We start from the raw sequence: 6000 nt of genomic DNA, 5'->3' as shown, positions 1-6000 counted from the left end.
TGGGAATATCCCTTGAAAGTCTATTAAGTATGTTTATTTTATTTCCTCTAATGTGATTAATTAGGGACAGATATCAATGAGCTTTTGCACTTACCAAACAAATGCCTAGATTATGAGTTTTGATGGTAATGGTGTGCGGTGCTAACGAGCAGTTTATGCTCACCGCTCACCTACAGACAACACTGGTATTACAGGTTTTTACAAACCCGGCGTTAGCTGCAGAAAAGTGATCGTAGAGCAAAATTTTGCTCCACATCTCACCTCAATACCAGCGCTGCTTACGGTAGCGGTGAGCTGGCTAAACGTGCTCGTGCACGATTTCCCCATAGGAATCAATGGGGCAGAGCCAGCTGAAAAAAAAACCTAACACCTGCAAAAAAGCAGCGTTCAGCTCCTAACGCAGCCCCATTGATTCCTATGGGGAAATACTTTTTATGTCTACACCTAACACCCTAACATGAACCCGAGTCTAAACACCCCTAATCTTACACATATTAACCCCTAATCTGCCGCCCCGACATCGCCGCAACCTACATTATAATATTAACCCCTAATCTTCCACTCCGGACACCTCCGCCACCTACCTTATACTTATGAACCCCTAATCTGCTACCCCAACATCGCCGACACCTACATTATATTTATGAACCCCTAATCTGCCACCCCCAATGTTGCCGCAACCTACCTACACTTATTAACCCCTAATCTGCCACCCACAACATCGCCGCCACTATATTAAAGTTATTAACCCCTAAATCTAAGTCTAACCCTAACACCCCCTAACTTAAATATAATTTAAATAAATCAAAATAAAATAACTACAATTAACTAAATTATTCCTATTTAAAACTAAATACTTACCTATAAAATAAACCCTAAAATAGCTACAATATAACTAATAGTTACATTGTAGCTAGTTTAGGATTTATTTTTATTTTACAGGCAACTTTGTATTTATTTTAACTAGGTACAATAGTTATTAAATAGTTATTAACTATTTAATAGCTACCTAGTTAAAATAAATACAAATTTACCTGTAAAATAAAACCTAACCTAAGTTACAATTACACCTAACACTACACTATAATTAAACTAATTCCTTAAATTAACTACAATTAAATACAATTAAATAAAATTATCTAAAATACGGAAAACCCCCCCACTAAATTACAGAAAATAATAAAATAATTACAAGTTTTTTAAACTAATTACACCTAATCTAATCCCCATAATAAAATAAAAAAGCCCCCCAAAATAATAAAAAGCCCTACCCTATACTAAATTACAAATAGCCCTTAAAAGGGCCTTTTGCAGGGCATTGCCCCAAAGTAATCAGCTCTTTTACCTGTAAAAAAAAGTACAATACCACCCCCCAAACATTAAAACCCACCACCCACACACCCAACCCTACTCTACAACCCACACAATCCCCCCTTAATAAAACCTAACACTAACCCCTTGAAGATCACCCTACATTGAGAAGTCTTCACTCAACCGGGCCGAAGTCCTCAATGAAGCCGGGCGAAGTGGTCCTCCAGACGGGTAGAAGTCTTCATCCAAGCCGGGAAGAAGAGGTCCTCCAGATGGGCAGAAGTCGTCATCCAGACGGCATCTTCTATCTTCATCCATCCGGCGCGGAGCGGGTCCATCTTCAAGACATCCGACGCTGAGCATCCTCTTCGTTCTTCATCCGACGACTGAATGAAGGTTCCTTTAAATGACGCCATCCAAGATGGCGTCCCTTCAATTCCGATTGGCTGATAGAATTCTATCAGCCAATCGGAATTTAGGTAGAAAAAATCCTATTGGCTGATGCAATCAGCCAATAGGATTGAACTTCAATCCTATTGGCTGATTGGAACAGCCAATAGGATTGAGGTCGCATTCTATTGGCTGTTCCCATCAGTCAATAGGATTGAAGTGGGGATTGGGTGGGTTTTAGAGTAGGGTTGGGTGTGTGGGTGGTGGGTTTTATTGTTGGGGGGTATTGTACTTTTTTTTACAGGTAAAAGAGCTGATTACTTTGGGGCAATGCCCCGCAATAGGCCCTTTTAAGGGATATTTGTAATTTAGTATAGGGTAGGGCTTTTTATTATTTTGGGGGGCTTTTTTATTTTATTAGGGGGATTAGATTAGGTGTAATTAGTTTAAAAAACTTGTAATTATTTTATTATTTTCTGTAATTTAGTGTTTGTTTTTTTTGTACTTTAGATAATTTTATTTAATTGTATTTAATTGTAGTTGTTACGGTTACCCTTAGTCTCGCTGAGAGATGGACCGCTTAGTAGCCTGGATCCCTATTGCTAAAGAGGGGAGAAGCTGCTTTCCATAGTATTCTATATGAGTCTCGCAAATATAGAATAATCTCCCTTAGCTGCAGTACAGCTAGGATACCCTTCTGCCCACAAAAACGAGTCAACGCTGCGATTGAGGGTCAAACAAGAACTCAGGACTGGGATGCCCAGCCTGCTTTTTATTAAGATTACATGCACACAGGGCACTCCCAGGGGGAGAGGGGGGAAGCACAAAATCCCCCATCACACATTTAGATAGAGAGCACTGTCCTTTGACAGGCCACAATAGGATTACAGTACTTAAGATAACAAGTTTACAAGTTCATCTTATCAATTAGCAGTCTGGCTCCAGAGGTGATTAGACAATGGGATTTGTTATCACTAAACTTAGAGCTGAGGCCAGCAAACGTGTATTTAGGCAATAGTTTCTAAAAGCTGAAAAAAAAGAGTTAACTCTTTATGAAATGATACTTGTTACGGTTTTCTTGGAGCCCTTCTTAGGCGCTGGCTTGCTGGTTCAGGCATTGCTGCTGGGAAATAAGCTCTTCACAACAAAATAACTAATGCTTCTGTAACAGTGCTCCCTTTCTGTGGAACACTCTGGCAGACACGGTCTGACCCCTTTTCGGGGCAGACTAAGGCTGTCCAGACCGCTGGTTATGCGGGGCTGAGGTCGGTTTGTCTGCACAACCCGTCGGCGTTGCCATTCTGTTTCCCAGGTCTGTAAGTAATGGTGAAATTGAAGGGTTGCAACGATAAGCTCCAACGTAATAGCCTGCCGTTATCTCCAGAGACCCGGTTCAGCCACACCAACGGGTTATGGTCGGTGACCAGAGTGAACTCCTGACCATATAAATAGGGAGTCAATTTCTTTAATGCCCACACCAAAGCCAAACACTCCTTTTCGACCGCTGCATAGCTGACTTCGCGGGGCAGGAGCTTCCGGCTGATGTAGGCAACTGGATGCTCCCCTCCATCTTCGCCTACTTGGCTGAGGACGGCTCCCAGCCCGAACATGGAAGCATCTGTATGGACGATAAAACGTTTGTTAAGGGCTGGGGCCGCCAAGACAGGAGCGTTAATTAGAGCATTTTTGAGAGCCTGGAAAGCCGTTTCACAGTGGGGAGACCACAGGACCTGTTGAGGTAAGTTCTTCTTGGTCAAGTCAGTCAGGGGTTTGGCAAGTGTGCTGTAGTCTGGTACGAACCGTCTATAGTACCCTGCCGTGCCCAGGAAGGCTAGGACCTGAGTCTTAGTGATGGGGGTGGGCCAATTGGCGACAGCTTCTATTTTGGCCGGCTCTGGTCGCTGCTTTCCACACCCCACCCGGTGACCCAGGTACTGTACCTCGGCCATCCCAAAGTGGCATTTTTCTGGCTTCAGAATCAGGCCAGCAGCCCGGATCTGATCCAGAACCATTCCCACATGAGCTAAGTGGTCCTCCCAGGACTCACTGTGGATCGCTATGTCGTCCAGGTAGGCGCAAGCAAAACTCTGGAAGCCATCCAGGAGCCTATCCACCAAGCGCTGGAATGTAGCTGGGGCATTCTTCATCCCAAACGGCATTACCCTAAACTGATATAAGCCGAATGGGGTGACGAATGCCGACTTGGGGATAGCCTCCGGGGCCAGGGGAATCTGCCAGTAACCTTTGCAGAGGTCAATAGTGGTCAGGTAATTTCCCCTGGCTATACGATTGAGTAGCTCGTCTACCCTGGGCATAGGGTAAGCGTCCGTCACGGTATTTTCATTGAGCCTCCGATAGTCTACGCAGAACCAGGTGGTCCCATCTTTCTTGGGCACCAAGACAACTGGGGAGGCCCAGGGACTATCAGAGGGCTCAATTACCCTGAGCTGGAGCATCTCATCGATCTCCTTCTTCATTCCTGTCCTAACTGCTTCGGGGATTCGGTACGGAGCCTGGCGCAAGGGAGCTTGTCCCGGAGTATCTACCTGGTGGGTGGTTAAAGTAGTGTACCCTGGCTTTGGGGAGAAGGTGAGGTGTTTGGACTGGAGGAGTTGGTTGAGCTGCTCCCTTTCAGTGGGGCTAAGTCGGTCCCCTATCTGAACCTGCGCCACTATACCTGTGGGGAGGCTCTTTTCTAATAGGTCTGGAATGGGTAAACTGTCGGGGTCTTCCTGAGGGGAACAACATACGGCCGTCACGTTCTCTGGTCGCTCAAAATATTCCTTGAGCATGTTTACATGGAATGTCTTTCTAAGATTGTTGTCGTGGCAGCTAGCTATCACATAAGTGGTGTCTCCCCTTTTCTCTACGATCTGGTAGGGACCCTGCCAGGACGCCTGCAATTTGTCTGTCTTCACCGGCTTAAGTACTAACACCTTTTGTCCTATGGTGAAGATTCTCTTTCGGGCCCCCCGATCGTACCATACTTTCTGTCTTCTCTGGGCCAACTGGAGATTAGCCCGCATGGATTTGGCTAATTGCTCCATTCGGTCCCTGAGCTCCAGCACGTATGGCACAATGGGGACACCGTCAGCCTCCATCTCTCCCTCCCAGTGCTCCCGGATCAGGTTTAGGGGTCCCCGTACCTTTCTTCCATAGAGCAACTCGAAGGGAGAGAACCCTGTCGTTTCCTGGGGCACCTCCCTATAAGCAAATAGGAGGTGCGGCAGGAAGCTTTCCCAGTCTCGGTATTCCTGAGTGAACGTCTTGAGCATTTGCTTGAGGGTCCCATTGAACCTCTCACACAGCCCGTTCGTCTGGGGGTGGTATGGGGAGCTCAGGAGGGACTTAATTTTGCAAACCTGCCAGAGTTGTTGGGTCAATTCAGCCGTAAATTGGGTGCCTCGGTCGGATAGGATTTCTTTTGGAAATCCTACCCCGGAGAACACCTGTACTAGTGCATTCGCTACCGTATCCGCTTGTATGTTGGATAGGGCGACAGCCTCTGGGTACCTGGTAGCGTAGTCCACTACTGTAAGAATGTATCGCTTACCGGAGGGACTAGGGGTAGCCAGTGGTCCCACTAGGTCAATAGCAACCCGGCTGAAGGGTTCCTCTACAATGGGCATATTTACTAGCTGGGCTTTAGGGTGATCGCCTCGCCTTCCTACTCGTTGACACACATCGCAGGTGTTACAGTAAGTTCTAACGTCAGCGTGCACCCCTGGCCAAAAGAACGTGTGAGTAATGCGGTGTAGGGTACGGGTAATGGCTAGGTGGCCTGCTAAGGGGATGTCGTGGCCTATTTTGAGGATTTCTTGACGGTATTTGTGGGGCACTACCAGCTGTCGCCTACGCTGTCCCCTTTTCTCTGTCCAGCGGTATAGTTTTCCCTTTTTCCCATAAGAATGTTTCGTTATCTGCCCCGCCCCCTCCGGTCTCTGCTCGTTCCCGGTACTTTTGTAAGGTCGGGTCAGTCTTAGACTCTGCCTCGAAAGCATCTGGGGTGTCCCAGGGTATGGGGCCTAACCTGTCAGGCAAGGTCGGGGTAGGTCTTACCTGTGTCTCCCGCACTGGTGAGAGCTCTCGCTCCGTCCGGGCTTGGGCCCGTGTAGTCACTGGGTCCGCCTCGTTGTTGCATACTGGAGCATAGGCAGAAGTCATGGGGCCCAAATCGTTGCCCAGTAGTACTTCGGCAGGTAAATTATCCATTAGGCCCACGTTCACAGCCCCCTTTCCCGCTCCCCAATCAAGATGCACTTTAGCTGTTGGAATTTTGTACACATCCCCCCCTGCCAC

General features: G+C 46.9%; 1 protein-coding gene across 2 annotated transcripts in view; it reads left to right on the top strand.

The window, feature by feature from the left end:
- Positions 1–6000, top strand: part of LOC128640217 (disintegrin and metalloproteinase domain-containing protein 9) — a 176032-nt gene that overhangs the window by 99399 nt on the left and 70633 nt on the right. The gene's annotated exons all lie outside the window — the stretch shown is intronic.

The sequence above is a fragment of the Bombina bombina genome, chromosome 9, assembly GCF_027579735.1.
Source record: "Bombina bombina isolate aBomBom1 chromosome 9, aBomBom1.pri, whole genome shotgun sequence".
Lineage (NCBI taxonomy): Eukaryota > Metazoa > Chordata > Amphibia > Anura > Bombinatoridae > Bombina > Bombina bombina.
This window is presented reverse-complemented; position numbering and strand designations above follow the sequence as displayed.